The sequence below is a fragment of the Triturus cristatus genome, chromosome 8 (genome assembly GCF_964204655.1).
Source record: "Triturus cristatus chromosome 8, aTriCri1.1, whole genome shotgun sequence".
NCBI classification, from domain to species: Eukaryota; Metazoa; Chordata; class Amphibia; order Caudata; family Salamandridae; genus Triturus; species Triturus cristatus.
The window spans coordinates 958,803,771-958,824,945 of record NC_140591.1 but is presented as its reverse complement, the minus strand read 5'-3'; the positions used below and the strand labels follow the sequence as shown (position 1 = coordinate 958,824,945).

Sequence of the window (21,175 nt, the reverse complement as noted above, 5' to 3'; positions counted from 1 at the left end):
CAAATGATCCCTCTTGACTTTGAATATAAACTTGCAGACAACAACCGATCTACGCATTCGTACGCTCCAATCTCTCGATGGGATAACAACTTCAAACTAAAACTGTACAATTTCTTACTAAGACTCTTCTCGTGGGAAATTTCTTCCCACATTTCTTTCAACTCCGTCTTTTCTGATTTTGTTATGTATGATGTTACATACCGAGCAACAGCAATGGAATTGTCCGCAACATACTGAATATCCATATTAGCATTCCACATTGAGAGAATAACTGGATTATAATCATTGATATACTTTGATTCTTCACTTCTTCTCAAATTGTACGTATTTTTGGGAGATTTTCTAGTGATGGTATGTTTCACTGATAACATGAAACTGTTTACTCTTCCTCTGGATATTACTGGACGTGGACATCCAAAATGACATTTGGTTTAAAACGTTTCCTTCCACTTGTATTTCCGTCAACAGTATTTGCCACATCAATGACTTTGGAATCGTAACACTTGTTGCCTTAAGCATATAGCACATATATATAATATGGTATAGCACATGTGACATAATCTTCAATAAAAGATAAAACAGTGTCATCCGCATCTGTTCCAAATTTGGGTGCATCCTTGATCCATAAAAGAATATGTATATGAGGAGCACCTCTAGCTTGATACTCCTTTCTCCAAAAGAAATCAATAACTTCTCCAAGAGGAGGATTCTTTTTATTGCAGATAAAAGACATCATAGCTTCAAATCTATGGTTGAAATATCTGCATACATTTACAGGATCCAAAGAGCACAATTCTCCAGGTGTCTTGTGTTCAATATTTGTAATATTTGAATTTGCCTCTCGAAGAAATTCAAGTAAATCATCCCAAGCGTATTCAGCACAGCTTAGGGTAACAAACCACATAGGAGTCCCTAAGTTCCTTAGCATGCATTTAAGTTCTCCATGACAACAATACCAATACTCATTAGTACTGCGCTGACATGCCATCAAATTAATCAGTTGAGATTCTAAATGATCGTCTCTCTGATGTACTTTATCCATGAATTCCTTTGCAGAAACATTTTGAAGATGTACTCCTGTTTTTAAGATGTGGTTGACTGCATATGAAAGTCCAGACAAGTCACTCTCAAACAAAAGATGAAATATATATGGGATACATTGTCGAAATCTTGGATCTTCTGCATACAATCTTGTTGTCCGATCTTCTGATGCAGGAATCTATACTGATTGTTCATCATAGCGTCCACCTTTTCCAGTTGGGAACAGCTGGGGAAAACAACGAGCTTCCAAACTTTTTTCCCATACACTCATGGGAGTCCCCTTCACTTCCTTCATTTGGAATAATTCAATACTATTCCCTATTACTTCTTTTGAGTGAAGTGGATGTACACTATAATGTTCATAAATTTCTTCACTTTTGGACATGTCAACTTTTTCAATTTGACCACTTGACGTTTCGCTATCATCTCCTAAAACTATTTCTTCTTCTTCTACATAAACATTCTTGTAGTAATCATTGTTTTTTATAAGATATAATGTTGCCTTTTGCACTTTCCTAACATCAACTAATTCAACTAATTCCTGCCAAATGTTCTTACTCTTAATAGGAACACCATTAACTAGAATAACTAGTGGTTCACTTTCTACATTTTCTACACAAATAGTTTCAATATTTTTCTTTAAATCTAGAGGTAAATATACAACTCTACCTTTTAATCCTCGCTGTAAATCTGTAGGAGGCAATTTACCTGTTTTAGGCTCCATGCGAACAATAGCCTGAAATGGGTGCACACATTGAATCAGAATTGACTCATACGTGTTTAAATCTACCAGTTCTGGAGGAATAGTTACTAACTCTAGATTATTATGGACAGCTCTAGCAGGCATTTTATTATCGTCTAATTTGTTATAACAATATTTACAAATACGCTGATCAGTACCCAAATCAAAGCAATCCTCTACCAACAAATAAGTTACAAATTCCTACCATTTATCATGATTTTCTCTTTCACTTTTTAAATACAGGTCAACAGTCCTCATCTGATTTCTGTAGTGAGTTTGTTGGCAACAAATACAAGTGTAATTTGGCCTCTCACACGAAATTACCTTAAACTTTGTCATTTGTTCGTCAAACTTCTCTGTACTAACATTTTCCACATTTTCTTCAACATCTACTTCTATCATTGTCTCACTTTGTCCACTCTCTTCTTCAGGAGCAAAGTAATGAAACTCTATTTCATCACAAACATTTGTAACATCTGATACTGTTCCATGCAAAAGAGCACTGCTTAAGCCAATTAAAATTAGTGCTGGACTTTTAGCATAATACAATCTTCTCACAAACTTCTGCATTTGAGAATGATGTACTGTACTGCTAACATTCTAAAATGAGGAAAAACACTTTGACATACTTTTCTCGAAAGACAAGCCAGAGAATGACCTTGCAAACCAGTATTTCTTCTTACTCTGCAAGGATCTAGTCCTTGCAACATCTAAATATTTTGTTTAACACTTTTTTTTACTATAGTCTCGTAGGAAATTGCGTAAAATTTCAATAGATTCCTGTTGTATGCTACAAATACTACTACAATCCCAAGTATACACAGGAGCTTTAGGACGTCTCCCTAGAACTTCACCAGCTACCCCTTCTTCTACATCTCTGGGAACCAACTTCTCTTTCTCAATTGGACAATCATTTTTAACCTCATAAGCTCGACCACTGGTATCAACTGCAAGCAACAATGAATTAGTTTGAAAATAACTATCTTCATTAAAAAAAGGCTCTGAACTTGAACTGTTTGCATTCACCTAAAAAAATATCACAAAAGTAACTTCTGTTAATAACTTTCTTCTTCTTACTTTTGGCCTTCATAACATTTATTGGCTTATCAAGTGATCAAATTCTGTTTAAAACTAAGATGAATAATTTCCTTTTTAATTCAAAAGCCTTGTCAACAATAGTTTCAATCTGTTTCTTCTTTTTATAAAATACTGATCTGCTTTTATATTTCTTCTCATCTTTCAACAAATTAAAACAACTTTGTTGTAAAACATTCTCTTTCTAATTTCTGCAAACGGATTCTTTCTCCTTTTACCATACAATGATTCTTCAGAATGCATTTTTCTATTAACTTCTCCATTTTTCTTTTTATTCTTCTTTGTTGTTGGGGCATTCTTTATACGTTCCACATTGTGCACACTGTTTTTAGCCTTTGAAAGTTTTAAAACAAATTATTTTGTTCTCTTACCAGAAGACTTTTTCTTTTTTCCCATATGTTATAGTTCATCTAATTTTTGCTGTTCTGTTTTCTTCAAATAATACTCTTTTTTGTTGTTACTTCTTTTGTGTTATTCTAGTCCTGGTCATTTTTTTTAAATGATGATGAACAATATCTGTAAAATAAAAAATGTATATATGACATTATTAAAATAAATATATAAAATATACTATTGTATTACTAAATAAACACGTTGTATATAACGTTGTACATGGCTACTACTTCGGTAATTGCAGAAGTGAATCAGTACTCTTAATGGGTGTAGGGGACTGGATAGATTGTGAAAACTTGACTGTGGCACTGCATGTGTTAATGCCTGAGTCATTCTACAAGTGCATATAGAGTGACTGGGTAGATAGAGTGCTGCTATTTTACAGCAGGGTGAGGTTATACGTGCTTCCCTTTTGGCAGACAGATTAGATAAGGACATGGTTCTGTCAACATGATGTGCATAGACAGTGACTGGGTACATGGAGTGCTGCTAGTTGAAAGCAGGGTGAGTTTATAAGTGCTTGAGTTTTGGCAGAGAGATTAGATAAGGATATGGTTCTGTAAGGATGATTGCATGAGTGGACAGAGAGTGACAGTGTGATTGAGACACTACATTAGTACTATCAGGATTATAGCAGGACTGAAACAGTAGTCTACAGTGGTTTAGTGGCCTGCATAGACTGTGCACATGTGACTGTAGCAATATATCTCTTAATACCTAACTCATTCTACAAGTGCATACAAAGTGACTGGATAGATAGAGTACTGGTATTTGAGAGCAGGGTGAGTTTATAAGTGCTTGTGTTGTGGCAGAGAGATTAGATAAGGACTTGGTTCTGTCAGGATGATTGCAAGAGTGGACAGAGAGTGACAGTGTGATTGAGGCACTGCATGAGTACTATCTGGAGTATTGCAGGACTGAATGAGTAGTCTACAGGGTGTAATGGGCCAGCATACATTGTGCACATTTGTCTGTAGTACTATATCTCTTAATGCCAGACTCATTGTACAAGTGCATACACAGTGACAGGGTAGATAGAGTGCGGATAGTTGAGAGCAGAGTGAGTTTATAAGTGCTTGTGTTTTGGCACAGAGATTAGATAAGGACATGGTTCTGTCAGGATGATTGCAAGACTAGACAGAGAGTAACAGTGTTATTGGGGCACTGCATGAGTACTATCTGGAGTATTGCAGGACTAAATCAGTAGTCAGCAGGGGGTTAGGGGACTGCATAGATTGTGCACATTTGACTGTAGCACTATATCTCTTAATGGCAGACTCATTGTACAAGTGCATACACAGTGACTGGGTAGATAGAGTGCTGGTAGTTGAGAGCAGAGTGAGTTTATAAGTGCTTATGTTTTGGCAGAGAGATTACATAAGGACATGGTTCTCTCAGAATGATTTCAAGACTAGACAGAGAGTGACAGTGTGATTGGGGCACTGCATGAGTACTATCTGTTTTACTGCAGGACTGAATCCGCAGTCAGCAGGGGGTTAGGGAACTGCATAGATTGTGCACATTTGTCTGTAGCACTACATCTGTTAATGCCTGAGTCATTCTACATTTACATACACAGTGACTGGGTAGATAGAGTGCTGGTATTTGAGAGCAGGGTGAGTTTATAAGTGCTTCTGTTTTGGCAAAGAGATTAGATAAGGACATGGTTCTGTCAGGATGATTGCAAGAGTGGACAGAGAGTGACAGTGTGATTGAGACACTGCATGAGTACTATCTGGAGTATTGCAGGACTGAATCAGTAGTCTGCAGAGGGTTATGGGCCTGCATAGATTGTGCACATTTGACTGTAGCACTGTATCTCTTAATGCCAGAGTCATTCTACAATTGCATACACAGTGACTGGGTAGATAGAGTGCTACTAGTTGAAAGCAGGATCAGTTTATAAGTGCTTGTGTTTTGGCAGCGAGATTAGATAAGGACATGGTTGTGTCAGGATGATTTCAAGAGTGGCCAGAGAGTGTCAGTGTGATTGGGGGACTGCAAGAGTACTACCTGGAGTATTGCAGGACTGAATCAGTAGTCAACCATGAGTTAGGGTACTACATAGATTGTGCACATTTGACTGTAGCACTATATCTCTTAATGACAGACTCATTCTACAAGTGCATAAAAAGTGACTGGGTAGATAGAGTGCTGGTATTTGAGAGCAGGGTGAGTTTATTAGTGCTTGTGTTTTGGCACAGAGATTACATAAGGACATGGTTCTCTCAGGATGATTGCAAGAGTGGACAGAGAGTGACAGTGTGATTGAGACACTGCAAGAGTACTATCTGGAGTATTGCAGTACTGAATCAGTAGTCTGCAGAGGATTATGGGCCTGCATAGATTGTGTAGATTTGACTGTAGCACTGTATCTCTTAATGCCAGAGTCATTCTACAATTGCATACACAGTGACTGGGTAGATAGAGTGCTGCTAGTTGAAAGCAGGATCAGTTTATAAGTGATTGTGTTTCGGCAGAGAGATTAGATAAGGACATGGTTGTGTCAGGATGATTTCAAGAGTGGACAGAGAGTGTCAGTTTGATTGGGGCACTGCATGAGTACTATCTGGAGTATTGCAGGACTGAATCAGTAGTCTGCAGAGAGTTAGGGGACTACATAGATTGTGCACATTTCACTGTAGCACTGTATCTCTTAATGCCAGACTCATTCTACAAGTGCATACACAGTGACTGCGTAGATAGAGAGCTGGTAGTTGAGAGCAGAGTGTGTTTATAAGTGCTTATGTTTTGGCAGAGAGATTAGATAAGGACATAGTTCTCTCAGAATGATTTCAAGAGTGGACAGAGAGTGACAGTGTGATTGGAGCACGGCATGGGTACTATCTGGATTATTGCAGGAGTGAATCAGTAGTCTATAGGGGCTTAGGGGCCTGCATAGATTGTGCACATTTCACTATAGCACTGTATCTCTTAATACCAGAGTCATTCTACAAGTGTATACACAGTGACTGGGTACATGGAGTTCTGCTTTTTGAAAGCATGGTGAGTTTATAAGTGCTCGTGTTTTGGCAGAGAGATTAGATAAGGATATGGCTCTGTAAGGATGATTGCAAGAGTGGATAGAGAGTGACAGTGTGATTGAGACACTACATTAGTAATATCAGGATTATAGCTGGACTGAATCAGTAGTCTACAGTGGTTTAGTGGCCTGCATCGATTGTGCACATGTGACAGTAGCAATATATCTCTTAATGCCTAACTCAGTCTACAAGTGCATAAAAAGTGACTGGGTAGATAGAGTGCAGGTATTTGAGAGCAGGGTGAGTTTATAAGTGCTTGTGTTTTGGCACAGAGATTACATAAGGACATGGTTCTGTCAGGATGATTTCAAGAGTGGACAGAGAGTGACAGTGTGATTGAGACACTGCATGAGTACTATCTGGATTATTGCAGGACTGAATCAGTAGTCAGCAGGGGTTAAGGAACTGCATAGATTGTGCACATTTGACTGTAGCACATTGTCTCTTCATGCCTGAGTCATTCTACAAGTGCATACACAGTGACTGAGTAGATAGAGTGCTGGTAGTTGACAGCAGGGTGAGTTTATAAGTGATTGTGTTTTGACACAGAGATTAGATAAGGATATGCTTCTGTCAGGATGATAGCAGGAGTGGACAGATACTCACACTGTGATTACTGAACTACATGGCTACTACTTTTTGCAGGAGTAAATCAGTAGACTGCAGGGAGTTATGGGACCGTATAGATTGTGCACATTTACCTACACACTAACTACGAAATTAGACATTATAAAACCACAACAACCCTTCTCATGCACTTATAAAATCACATATTCACTACCTTTGCAGTCCTGTAATCTATCAGGTACCTCTATAAATGTAATCTAAACAAATACATGACTCATGACATACTATTCTCTTTAAGAAGACAACTGCTACATACCAGAAAGAGTAAAATGTAGTGGTTTTCTTTTGAAATACATATTGCCAATTAAATCTAGAAATATGCATCAAACTGTACCTCTCAACAGACTTAATTAAGAAGAAGAATCAACAACACCTTTTTTATGAGGATTTCTAAAACCACTCAAAATGTACAAAGTAATAACAGACTTGTAATCATTAATTCCGTATATGATCATCTTGCAAACAGCACAGCTCTACCTCATTTTACCAAACTATCTATACTTTTGCCATTTTATTAAATCGTACCTTTTTCACTGAGAAGCAATATGCATACCTAATAAACTGCACATTATATAAAATTTTTTGATAATACACATTCTTTATCCATATTAAACCAATTATTAATAAATAAGAAGAATCATTGAACTATACCTTTCAAGCCACTTAATAATATATATATTAGTGCACATACTATTTTTTAAACAAACTTTAAGTACAATATAATTATCCCAATATATATCTTTACATTTAATAAATTAATTTAACCAGCAGTTTCATACAAATGTCATATTTATATTACATAAATCTCTTTAAAATATATCTCACCTTTTAAATAAATCTGTTGAATGAAAAATCTCACACACTCAGTCAGGATTTTCTTGTAGTCACAGAGAATGTAGATCAGCACACTCTCCAATGTAAAACCATTAATGGCAAACTTTCCCTCTAATTTTCCATACATATACACATAACCCACACATGACATTGCTTACCAGTATTTTTCAAATTGAAAAACGATTTTCCATTGGTCACAGAGAATAATACTTTTCAACTGGCATCTTCACACCTTGTCCTTAATATCAGTTTCCATAGCAACAGGTCATGCAACATTGAACTTAGCTGCCACATCACAAGTTCATCACACAATGTTGCAAATGACAACAGCAGGTGTAGTTGGCTTTGCAAAGCATACCCTTATCCTTTCTGCTGTACCTTTCAAACATTTCAAAATAACCAATAAGCAATATGCTTTCTAAACAAAGTAAAATGCACCCTATATTAGAAAGTAGTGTGTTCTTAAACAGCCAATCAAATCTCTACTTTCTTAAAAACAGCATCTTGTCCACCATTTTAAATATATTTCATTCTACCACCTACCTACCTCAGCTACAGACATCTTCTGATTACCTACAGATGCAAGATGCTTTCAGTGTGGATTGTTGGGCACAGCTATATTTTCTGGTGCAAAAGGTATGCTGAAAGCAGAGGTATTGACAAAGACCTAGCTTTACAAAATGTAGATATTAAATGGATTGGACAGAGAGGATTGAAGTGGCACCAATTGATGCCATTGGTTAAATCCTTTTGCACTTCCAACCCCCTGACCTCATGATTGTGCACTGTAGTGGCAATGACCTAGGCACATTGACTGGGGTAGGTCTGGAAATGCTAATGAAGGACACCTTTGCAGAATTGATGTTGCTTTTCCCCCAAACTACCTTTGTCTACTCTAACATATGCCAGAGACAGAAATGGAAGTGGTCCAATCAATTTTGCCCTCAGATTGAGAAAGCTAGAAAAAATGTCAATAAACCTGTTTCTGGTTATCTCAGAGACCATAGTATGGGGTCCATATACAACAATAATCTGCGTTTTAATATGGATGGCATATACAGGAGAGATGGGGTACATTTCACAGATGAGGGAAACAGGGTCTTTCTCAACAACTTCAGACTCTGCATCGGCACTTACATGTAGCTACAAAAAATTCCCAATAAACACAAGGGCTCTTTTTAGAGCCACCCAAGATGTTAATATATAATATATCTTTTTAATGAAAAAATTATACATTTTTTGTATTAGGAGTCGCGTACCCAGCGCGATTGGAGTCACGCACCCCTCGCGTTCACACCAGGGGGGTCACGCTGGGAGTCGCACACCCCACGCGTTCACACTGGGGCCATGCTGGGAGTCACACAGCCCTCGTGTTCACACTAGGGGGCCATGCTGGGAGTCGCGCACCCCTCGCGTTCACACCAGGGGCCCACGATGAGAGCTGTGCACCCCTCACATTGACACTAAGGAGCCGCGCTGGGAGTCGCGCACCCCACATGTTCACACCAAGGGGCTGCGCTAGGGTCACGACTCCAAATTTTTCGATTAAAAAAATGGCTCCTACCTCTAATTTATATTCGCCTCGGGGACCCCAACCCCCAGGGCCTATGCACATCATAGGGGACCATGGGGGGAGCACCAATGCCCCCACGGTCCCGCCGGCTCCCCGCATCCTGCGAGATCCGGCATTGCATTTCCACATGGGGAGCTGCTAACATGCCGCTCCCCGAGTGGAAAAGCAATTCTGATTTGGATTTTGGAAGAGAGAGCAGGTTTCCCTGCTCTCTCTTCCAAAATCCAAACCAGAGTTTGCTATGATAGGGTGGGAGACCATGCTCCCACCCTACCCTAGCAAACAGTGTCCCGGGGGTGGGTACCCTGGGACACTGTAGGAGCCGGCCCTGGGGGGTGGCGGTCCCCAAAGGCCATCACTGGCTCCATGAGGGGGGCCGCATGGCTCCCCTCACAATCAATGCACAGCCCCGGGGGGTGGTGGTCCCCAGGGCACGGGGGTCCGTAACGGACCCCCAAATTAGAATATTAGTGCCCCAGGGAAGAGGCGGTCCCCAGGGCGTGTGGGGGGAGTCAAGCCCCCCACACATGAGTATATATTTCTTTTAAAAAGCCCCGGGGGTGGCGGTCCCCGGGGCAGCGGGAGGCCGTGTGCCCCCTGCTAATTAATTAATGAAAGCACTGGGGATGGTGGTCCCCGGGGCTACAGATTAAAAAAGAAGCACCGGGGGAAAGCGGTCCCCGGGGCAGTGTGGGGGGATTGGGGACCTCCCCACACATTTTCTAACTGCCCCCGGGACCTGGCCCACCCGGGGGCTTAAATTAAACGAAGCGCGGGACCCCACGCTTTGTTTTTTTTATTTTCACAGCTGGATCCGTGCACCCAGTGCGTATTCCACTGGTTTAATTCTTTTCTTTTTGGCCCTGGAGGTCCTTGTGGGACCCCCTGAGCAGGCCTAGGGGGTCAGGGTGTTTCTACCCTACCTCCTTTTCTTCTTTGTCACCTTTGTTTCCCTGTTGTCTTCTGACTCGGTTCTACTAAGTCACAAAATGGCTGCCAACACTTCCTGGTTTGGAATATTGACAGCCAATTAGAATAAAGCTCGTGGTCGGGAGGGTGCGCGAATCCACCGTGTGGATCCGCGGATCCTCTGCGCCCCTAAATATTGAAACTTTTATTTTCTCAACAACTACTGAACGGATTTACACCATTTTTTAAAAGGTCGCTTTCTGACCCGAGCAGTACCCTTTTGCCAAATTTGGGGTAAATCCGTTCAGTAGTTTTGGCTGTATCCTTGCATACAGTTTCCTATGGGAAATTGATTTTTTGACTTATTTTTTTAATTTCTCAGCAACTACTGAACGGATTCACACCATTTAAACAAAGGTCTCTTTCTGAACCAAGGGCTACATTTTTGCCAAATTTGGTGTAATTCCGTTCGGCTGTAGTCGTGTCTAAAGTTGCCTATTGGAAATAACATGGAGGAAACAAGTTTTGGGACTCCCTTTTTTCTCGGCCCCTGCTTGGCGAATCACACCAAAACTTTTAGGATAGGAGCTGGTCGGAGCGAGACCAACGTTTTGAAAATTTCACAAAGATTCGTCAACCGGCGCCAAAGTTATTGGGAAAAGAAGAAACGCTTTTTGAAAAGAAACAAGGTCCCAACTATAACTACCTACTGGCGACCGCCAGTAGGTAACACATATATATATATATAAATATATATATATATATATCCACCAGAAAACGCCGAAACGCTTGAGGCCGCAACACAGCTGCAGGTAGGTCAACAAACCTTTATTCAAGCAAAGCAGGCAAATTCGCATCCCTTTAAATGTCCCTGGCCTGATGCATTTCGGAGCGTCTGTCTCCTTCCTTAGAGGCCGTGTGTTAAAAGCCAGTTCATCACGTACACTGCAACTCCCCTGCACATTTCAAACAATGCCTTAATTGGCCTCCGGTGTACTCCGGTATTCAATGTTCCACATGTATGCTGGGAGATGCAGTTCAATTAGTACCTTTCAATGCCCTCCAGTGGGCTCTGGTTTTAGCACCATTTCAGGACAGTTCATGGCTCTCTATTGAGCCTCGGATAGGACCTTGCCAGCTTTCAATGTAAGCTCCTGCAGCGCCAACACGTGAGGCAGTTCCCCCTCGGTTGGACCCTCCACAGCTCTCGGGTTGCGCGATCCTTCTGCGGCTTCGGACCAGCCGCAATATATCCACCAGAAAACGCCGAAACGCTTGAGGCCGCAACACAGCTGCAGGTAGGTCAACAAACCTTTATTCAAGCAAAGCAGGCAAATTCGCATCCATTTAAATCTCCCTGGCCTGATGCATTTCGGAGCGTCTGTCTCCTTCCTCAGAGGCCGTGTGTTAAAAGCCAGTTCATCACGTACACTGCAACTCCCCTGCACATTTCAAACAATGCCTTAATTGGCCTCCGGTGTACTCCGGTATTCAATGTTCCACATGTATGCTGGGAGATGCAGTTCAATTAGTACCTTTCAATGCCCTCCAGTGGGCTCTGGTTTTAGCACCATTTCAGGACAGTTCATGGCTCTCTATTGAGCCTCGGATAGGACCTTGCCAGCTTTCAATGTAAGCTCCTGCAGCGCCAACACGTGAGGCAGTTCCCCCTCGGTTGGACCCTCCACAGCTCTCGGGTTGCGCGATCCCTCTGCGGCTTCGGACCAGCCGCAATATATCCACCAGAAAACGCCGAAACACTTGAGGCCGCAACACAGCTGCAGGTAGGTCAACAAACCTTTATTCAAGCAAAGCAGGCAAATTCGCATCCCTTTAAATGTCCCTGGCCTGATGCATTTCGGAGCGTCTGTCTCCTTCCTCAGAGGCCGTGTGTTAAAAGCCAGTTCATCACGTACACTGCAACTCCCCTGCACATTTCAAACAATGCCTTAATTGGCCTCCGGTGTACTCCGGTATTCAATGTTCCACATGTATGCTGGGAGATGCAGTTCAATTAGTACCTTTCAATGCCCTCCAGTGGGCTCTGGTTTTAGCACCATTTCAGGACAGTTCATGGCTCTCTATTGAGCCTCGGATAGGACCTTGCCAGCTTTCAATGTAAGCTCCTGCAGCGCCAACACGTGAGGCAGTTCCCCCTCGGTTGGACCCTCCACAGCTCTCGGGTTGCGCAATCCCTCTGCGGCTTCGGACCAGCCGCAATATATCCACCAGAAAACGCCGAATCGCTTGAGGCCGCAACACAGCTGCAGGTAGGTCAACAAACCTTTATTCAAGCAAAGCAGGCAAATTCGCATCCCTTTAAATGTCCCTGGCCTGATGCATTTCGGAGCGTCTGTCTCCTTCCTCAGAGGCCGTGTGTTAAAAGCCAGTTCATCACGTACACTGCAACTCCCCTGCACATTTCAAACAATGCCTTAATTGGCCTCCGGTGTACTCCGGTATTCAATGTTCCACATGTATGCTGGGAGATGCAGTTCAATTAGTACCTTTCAATGCCCTCCAGTGGGCTCTGGTTTTAGCACCATTTCAGGACAGTTCATGGCTCTCTATTGAGCCTCGGATAGGACCTTGCCAGCTTTCAATGTAAGCTCCTGCAGCGCCAACACGTGAGGCAGTTCCCCCTCGGTTGGACCCTCCACAGCTCTCGGGTTGCGCGATCCCTCTGCGGCCTCAAGCGTTTCGGCGTTTTCTGGTGGATATATATATATATATATATATATAGATATATATATACCAAACACAGCTTTCTCTGTTTTAAAGAACCCCAGACCCAAGCAGGGCGGCTTCGACATGTGGGAACGAGGAATCCCGCTGTTAATTCTCACAATTCTCACACAGAGATACGTCGGCTCCGTCGTCAAAGGGATTCCAAGCGCTTTAATTTAGCACAAGAGGCAGGAAAGCAGTTTGTCATACATCCTAATTCTCCCTAAAACCTGACACGTTTCAACTCTCCCTAGTCTTGATCACAGGTAGGCATCTCAGAATATTACGCAGATCACATGCTTTACATAGCAAAGGTCAGACTATCTGATTGGTCTGTAGTCTCCGAATTAGTGTGTCTGAGTTCCAACGTGCACATTTTCAAATAATGAAAGTTACTTGTATTTTCAGCTGCAGCAGCATCCTAATAAATGTCTCAATGTTCTCGCTGCAGAATATATTAAAAAAGCACAAAATAAAACCATAAAACAAACTTGGCACTTGCATTTTCCATCTCCAGGCTGCGTTTGGAACACCAGTAAGGAGAATGACAATATTCGCCTCGCATCCCTTGCCGACTCCATCTGACAGTTTCTCTTGGGCTCAGTCCCATTTTTATATATTAAAAATGCACAAAATAAAACCATAAAACAAACTTGCCACTTGCATTTTCCATCTCCAGGCTGCGTTTGGGACCTAAAGACACCAGCAAGGAGAATGACAATATTTGCCTCGCATCCCTTACCCACTTCTGACAGTTTCTCTTGGGCACAGTCCCGTTTTATTGTATGGAAGGAAGCAGGCAGGTCATGCTCCTATTCAAACAATACACACAGCTTTCTCCGTCTTAAAGAGCCTCAGACCCAAGCAGGGCGGCTTCGACGTGCGGGAATGAAGAATCCAGCGGTTAATCCATTTACAAATCTCACATAGAGATACGTTGACTCCGGTGTCAAAGGAATTCCAAGTGCTTTTCTTTAGAACATGAGGCAAGCAAGCAGTTGGTCATACATCTTAATTTGCCCTAAATCCTGATGTGTTTCAACTCTCCTGAGTCTTGATCACAGGTAGGCATCTCAGAATATTACATGGATCACATGCTTTACATAGCAGAGGTCAGACTATCTATTTGGTCTGCAGTCTCCCAATTACTTTGCCAGAGTTCAAACGTGCGCATTTTCAAATAATTAAAGTCACTTGTATTTTCAGCTGCAGCAACATCCTAATAAATGTCTCAATGTTCTCGCTGCAGAATATATTAAAAATGCACAAAATAAAATCATAAAACAAACTTCATAATAAATAAATATAAATATTTTACTTTAGGTAGCTTTTTTAATAAGTCTTAAAACAAATATTTTAATTTAAATAGATATGTGTTTTATTTTGCCCTATATATAAAATATACTAATTTACATTAATATTTATCATAAAATATTGTTTGCAGTTTAAAAAAAAAAGTTTAATACATTTTTTAACATTTCCTTATATTTTACCATATGAAGATCTATGCTCCAGCGGTGGCGATCTCTGCCGATTTGTGAAAAGTTACAAGTAGTAACTTTACACTCCTAAATTAGGCTCGACTACCTGGTTACAGGGGGTGGAGACATGTTAGTTAACACTTTGTAGTAAGTGTACATTTGTAAATGATGAATTCTACAAAGTAGTAAATCTGCTACAAAGTGTACGAGTAAACATAGATGTGGTAGGTTTACTTGTCTGTTAATTTACCTTTGTAAATAAGCCCCAGAGGGTACAAAATAAATTACATTTATGCTCATCTCCAGAAATGAATGAGGTACAAACTAAAGATGTCCTGCTCAGGCTTTGATGTTATTGGGTAATAAGTTGCATCTCACCAATGGCAGACAAGGCATTACTCCCAGTATGAAACAAATGTGGAAATAACACCTAATTGAAAAGAGAGCAGAAGAATGAAAAAATTAAAATATCCAAGTTTCTTTTCAATGAAATATGCTTAAGCTTACAAATTTGACTCCTTTTTTGCCATGCAGCAACTACAGATCCACTGTCCTTTCCAACAGAAAGAGGCCATGTCACAAAAGGTATAAGAACATGCTGAATGAAATCAGTGCTAAACGTATATTGTAAAAGTGACACAAAACAATGTTCAGCGTTGACCAACCTTCCAGTGGTCATGTATCACTGTCGCTCGCCCTACTTTACCCCCACCGGGGTTTGACCCCCTACTCTTTATTTTGAGCCCCACCCTTCCATGCTGGCACATCGGTGATATAACCCCACGGGTTATTGATATCCTCAACGCTCATCGCGCTTTACACACAATCAGCGCTCATCGCTCCTTTCACACTCTGGACCGCCATTCGTGTTCTCTCCATCTTGGGGTCCACGCCTGCTGCAGCCACCACTCCGTCACACTGGAGGGCGTTTCAGCATCATGACATCAAGTGCTAGCCTCCTCACCCTGAGCGGCCGCACCCTCCTTAAGTATCCACTACCTAACTTGGGGACACACACCATTGGAAGCAAACCACCCCCGCTCCCCACTCCACTGAAGTCGGGTTTTCACTACTCCACCTCCCCGTGCACGGTCTCTTTGGCCACACCTATGCCCCGAGATGCCTCTCTGTAGCCCAGCCTTTGCGGCCTATTCCTGCGCGCCTATCTCGGCCTCTACTCCTGAGATTTGAGTTGCCTTAAACACCAACTAGCTGATAATTACATTCTATAGCTGCACACGTATTTTAGTCCTTCTAAAACATTGACATAGCGTTCTGTTCTCTCCTCCCCCCACCCCCTGGTGTTTTCTGTTTTTAAATGCTACGAACCCTCTTTGACAGGTTGTGTCGCACGTACCATATGGCTAAATAGCCGGGACAGATGTGGTGAACTTCGTATACCCAGAGTGGTGAGTCACACATCTTAGTGTATTATACATTGTTCTAGTATGAGAATGTATCTCAATGTGTTACTTAATGGGAAGATTGAATTTTGTACTCCGGAGACACCGTGTAGAAAGTTGTATATAAATGTGATATGGTGTTATTTGTCTCCATCACAGGTATGCGTTGAACATACTGAACAGCTCAAAATCCCTGGTTCAGTATCATATCATTTGTTTATCACGTGTTTTTTCATGTTTTTTCACGTACTACTACCTATTTATCGCAGTAGCTACATCGCTGACCTTGAAGAAAGCCGTGACACTACTCTAGGTCTTTTGTCTGAAACATGTTGGTCTTGTAATAACACAGAGGCCTATAAATTTATCACCTGCGTTAGAAACTATATTCTGTTTTTAATCCTGACACCGGGTAGCTGAATAAAGGTTGCATCATAGCTACCCCCGTAGCCAGTTTTAACCACGTACATCACAGCACTGCACCTCTTTTAACACACCAAGCTCTCATAGGGTTTTAGTACACTCCCCCTCTTCATATAAAAACATCCCTGAGCTCCTCCCTCGCAGCGAGGGGGTTTTAGCCCGCGTGTGGACTAGGTCTCCCATGCGTGGAGCTACCCCCATGATGAAGCATGACACCTTTGGTGTGTGAGGGGAACTGTCCTTAAAAGGGAATCCCCTGTTATGCACCAAGGCACATAGAGTCACACATTAGACTTCCCTATTACCATGGACCCGGGGCTTCATTTGTGACGTGAGTAAATGAGTGGGGAGTTGGTTCCCGCAGGTCCTTAAACCTCCTCTAGCCCCCTGGTGTGATTACTATTAAAAAAATATATCAACATTAAAAAGCAACATTGGATGGTACCACAGAGTGTTCCAGATGACGGGTCAGACACACTGGACTAACTTCCACAGACAATAATGCTGGAAACATATAGTGAGAGATGAGAAGAATTCACCTCAACAAGAAAATAAAGATCTGCTTCTTATGCAGACATGAACCACATTAGTAATTGTTCGGAATGTATCTCCAATTTAGTGCTCCACTGCTAGCCAGGCTAAAATATTTGCAGACCCATGGCCTGTAACCTGTAAATGTGCTCCTCATATTGTGACCAGAATTTTAAAATGTAAGCAGACTCACCTTGCAGTGTATAGGGTTGCTCCAACCACCCCCAGACCCTTTCCAGCTTGGTCATACCTTGATGTTTGCTAATTGACCTAAGACAACATGAGTCATGGAGCACTCCCATGAAATGTGCATGACACCAGCATAACTTCCTTATATTGAGACAGGATTAACCTACAAAAGCAACCTGAATGTCATGTGCACCACTGTCAGCGAGTTTTGTGAAACATATGCAGGCAGTCAATAAACTTCTCAGAACTGTAACTTTTTGTGGATGAGTGCAAACTTCAGAGGTTTTTAATGGGCTCAATTTGACATTTTTCCTGTTATCTGCTATGTTTTATAAGCTCTTTTGAAGACGGGGTGGCCCAACTAGACTACGAACCAACAAGCTGGCACTATGCTATTTGCGTCTTCTTAACATTACCAATGATGAACTGTAGGACCACTCAATCTTACATTTTGATGAATGAAATGAGGGTTTTCCTGGGGTTTTCGATTATTGAACAGTAAGGAATTTTATACCTTTTTAATGCAGAATTAGAGAATTATTCTTAGCTCGAGTTTGAGGTTTTGAGATAATCATTTTACACTATTATATATCAGTTTTATAAAACCTTGAGTTGCATATAGCGCTGAGACACCTCTGTTTTAGGTAGTGGTCGCACTCTATAAATGCCTATTATTATTATTATACGATGAATGTCTGATCTTTTTGCATGTATGGTTTTAAATAATTAAGACATTAATAAATTTGATGTATTTGAACTATTTGTCATGTGCACCAAATCAGTGAAGATTTTCTTCCATCAGTGTCTTGAAGAGAAATAAGCAGCTCAGCATTGCTAAGTACCATTGACCAGGGCCAATCAAGGATTAAACAAGGATCAGTCGGAAGTAACATCAGAAACATTTGGTTTAAATAGATGTGAACTCTGCATTGTGGAAAATCTTCATCTGAATACCAATGTTGAGCCACTTAATTAAATTAGATGAACACTAACTGTAATCCATTTACAAACAGTTGTAGCAGAGTCAGAAATTGGTATGGTTGCTTGATAAACATAGATTGGGCTGAAGTCAGAAGGCTGTTGAGGTGGTCTTTGAAAAGACATGAAAATGCTTTACAGAAAATTGCGCCAGATTTAAAAATTAGACAGATACAGCAAACTATACTGTGTAGATTATATTGGTCACCTGTGAAATTGGGAGTTTTGGAATTCAGTGCTTGCTGAAAATGTGGTGCAGAATAGGCTGGTCTGCTACACTCTGTACATCTTTTCCAATCGATTCATATGGTTATATTAATCATACACGCATACAAAATAGATTAAAAACATTAACTTCAGTGTTACCCTAAAATAATCTCTGTTTTAACTAGTTAGATATCCTGTACCCTTCTGAAAATTAAAAGTTTCCAAGGAAATTCCTCTAGAACAGGGTCCAAAATTCGGTTTGATTTCTAGACCCCCGGCACTAGGACTTAGTTAATATGCAATCCCAAGGCAGAAAACCAGTTGTACTGCAACCACCCTAAACCCCACGGAACAATATTTAAGTGAGTGGGTTTCAAGCAACAGTCAATCCTGAGAGAAATCGCTGGTATAGTTAGTGGATCCAAAACCCTCATTCATTAGGGAAGAGCACACTCAAGAACTATAGGAAACCATGGATACTTTTTAAAGATTTCTTTTTTAAATCAAAACCCTATCCTAGTGCACACATATGAATTGTTAATACAAACAAGTTATACAGAATGGTAACTGCAGAATTTACCCAAAATGTGAACAAAAAAATACTCCTACTTTTTTGCTGTATAATTTTATAACAATCCCATCCTAACTCTTTTGTTTAGAGAGCTATTCTAAGGACTAAAAGGAAAGCATAAAATGAGTTTCAGAGATGGTTCATACCAGCATACCTGTCTGAACAATAAGGCGTTATGTTAAACTTAATAGGAAGGCCTGCTATATTATAGTCATTTGATGGCAGCTTCCCATTAGCCTTCATCAAGAAGAACGGATGCAATTCGGTGCCGCTTGTCTTGTCTATGTGTGTCACCTGATGCAAAGTCTCCTCTCTAACCCTTCACACCTGGGGCTTAATTTGATGAAGGGCAGTGCTGCACGTCACTTTGTTGCGCTTCCCTTTGTCAAAAGAAAAGGGCAGCAATGCACCGCATCTATGAGATGCGGTGCATGCCTGTCCTCTTACGCTGCACTGGCGCACAAATGGCTGCAAGGCACCAATGCAGGCACAATTGGACCATGGCACAATGGTGCCTGTGTTGAAATAAGGTTGTTTTTGTGGAGGAAGGGACACCTTCCTTCATGAAAACAACTGTTACACTACCCCTGGGTAGCTCAGTGTTTTGACGCATTCCCATATGTACGCTATGTTGTCAATCTGGGAATGGGTCAAAAGCCATGGGCACTGTAATGCCCATGACACGCCTCCCCCAGGCAGTGTGAGGCAACACAGCGGCTTGTGCTGTGTTGCCTTACACCATATCTATGAGACCATGAGAAGCCACGCAGGGTGGATTTCTGTGGCGTCTTAGATATGGGTCTGCATTGTGCACTTCCGGTTCATAAAGAAAAGTAATGTTCTGGTGGCACACTGGGCTGGTAAATAAGCCCCCTAGTGCGTATGTTAAATGACATTTTTTTAGATGTTCACGATGCAAAGAAAAGTGACTCAATACAAATAATTCATTCTACATTAAGCTCAAGCTTGTAGTTTTAAATGATTAACATGCGTTGGCTAAAAGGGAGATGCCTAGATGAGTAAAAACATAATCATAACTCAATCTTCAGCACTGAAAATGAACCCAACAGTCATACTGAACCTATTGTTTAATCCCACATACAGTAGTCCTGCAGAACTAGTTGTATTTGAGCTTATTTATATTACATCACATTTATATCAACTTTTTTCAGGCCGACAACAACGATTTGTTGCAGTGATAAAATGTATAATTCTCCATGGATGTGAAAATTGAGAGCATTTTTTAATTATGAATTCCATGTTCCCATATTCGCATCCTTAATCAATATTTCTTCAATGCTCAGTATGAAGAATAGCAAAAGAGGAAATGCATTTTTTCTTCTGTACTACAGAAGGAACAATTACAGATTTTTAAGTTTCCCCATTGCAGTGTAGCTAAAGAATAAGCAAGAGGCAAGATGTTTAAGAGGAACAGATGAAAGATAGATATTTCATTTGAGGGTAACAAAAAGTCTGCCTCATGTTTGCTGTTGGTATTTTGTCACAGGTAACAAGGTCACACGGAATTGTTGTGGATGGAATTAAGGAGATCCCATTTGACATACACCCATTATCAACCTTTTAATTCGCATGCTGCTTGCTTGCTATAAATGTTCAGATTAAACTAAAAAGGACATAAAGGCAGGTTCTCTTTCCACTTTCTGGCATTTGCATTAAACCCTGGCAAATGATAACATTGACAAGATTAGCCATCATGGGAGCACACAGCATTAGGTGCATACATGAGTGCTGAGTGCAAACAGCCCTGAGGTGCCTGCAAGAACAATTCATATCTTTAACAGATAGGATGCTGTCAATTTGCTGCCGTAATAGAAATACTTCCCAAGTAGCTGATAAGGTCCTTTTTCCCTGAGAGGACAGAATAGCTGTTATATTGATTTTCAAATCATCCTGAGAAAAATGTAATTGTCATTTGTGATTTAATGTGAGAGAAATCCCAAGAGAATTACTTTCCCATTTCCATATACATTCTCTCTCTACTTCTATTAAAACACTAAACAGCATATGAGTATAAAACTGAAAGTACACTATGAAACTCAAAGTACTCTATTGAAACTATAAAACATATACTCATGCAATTCTAATAATAATATAGAGAAATAATCGACACTAATAAATCAATGACACCTATGAAGTCTTTAGGTCCTAAAAGGTTTTTGGACTGGTGCACAATATGATGGGCACGAGTAGAATCAATTTAACCTTGGTGAAATTTTTATTATGCCGGAAAAATCAAGTAAATTTGGTAATTTCACATTAATCTTGTGATGCAAAATTACTAAAGATTACAAGATTATGGCAGTTCATATATTTGTTTTGTAATTACGCACAAAAATGTCTGCCCAGGAGAACAGGGACACAGTCCCAGTGGCTGCTAGCTGCTGCT

General features: G+C 40.9%; 1 protein-coding gene across 1 annotated transcript in view; it reads left to right on the top strand.

The window, feature by feature from the left end:
- PHEX (phosphate regulating endopeptidase X-linked) overlaps positions 1–21,175 on the top strand; it is a 1,454,229-nt gene that overhangs the window by 1,053,057 nt on the left and 379,997 nt on the right. The window lies entirely within an intron of this gene.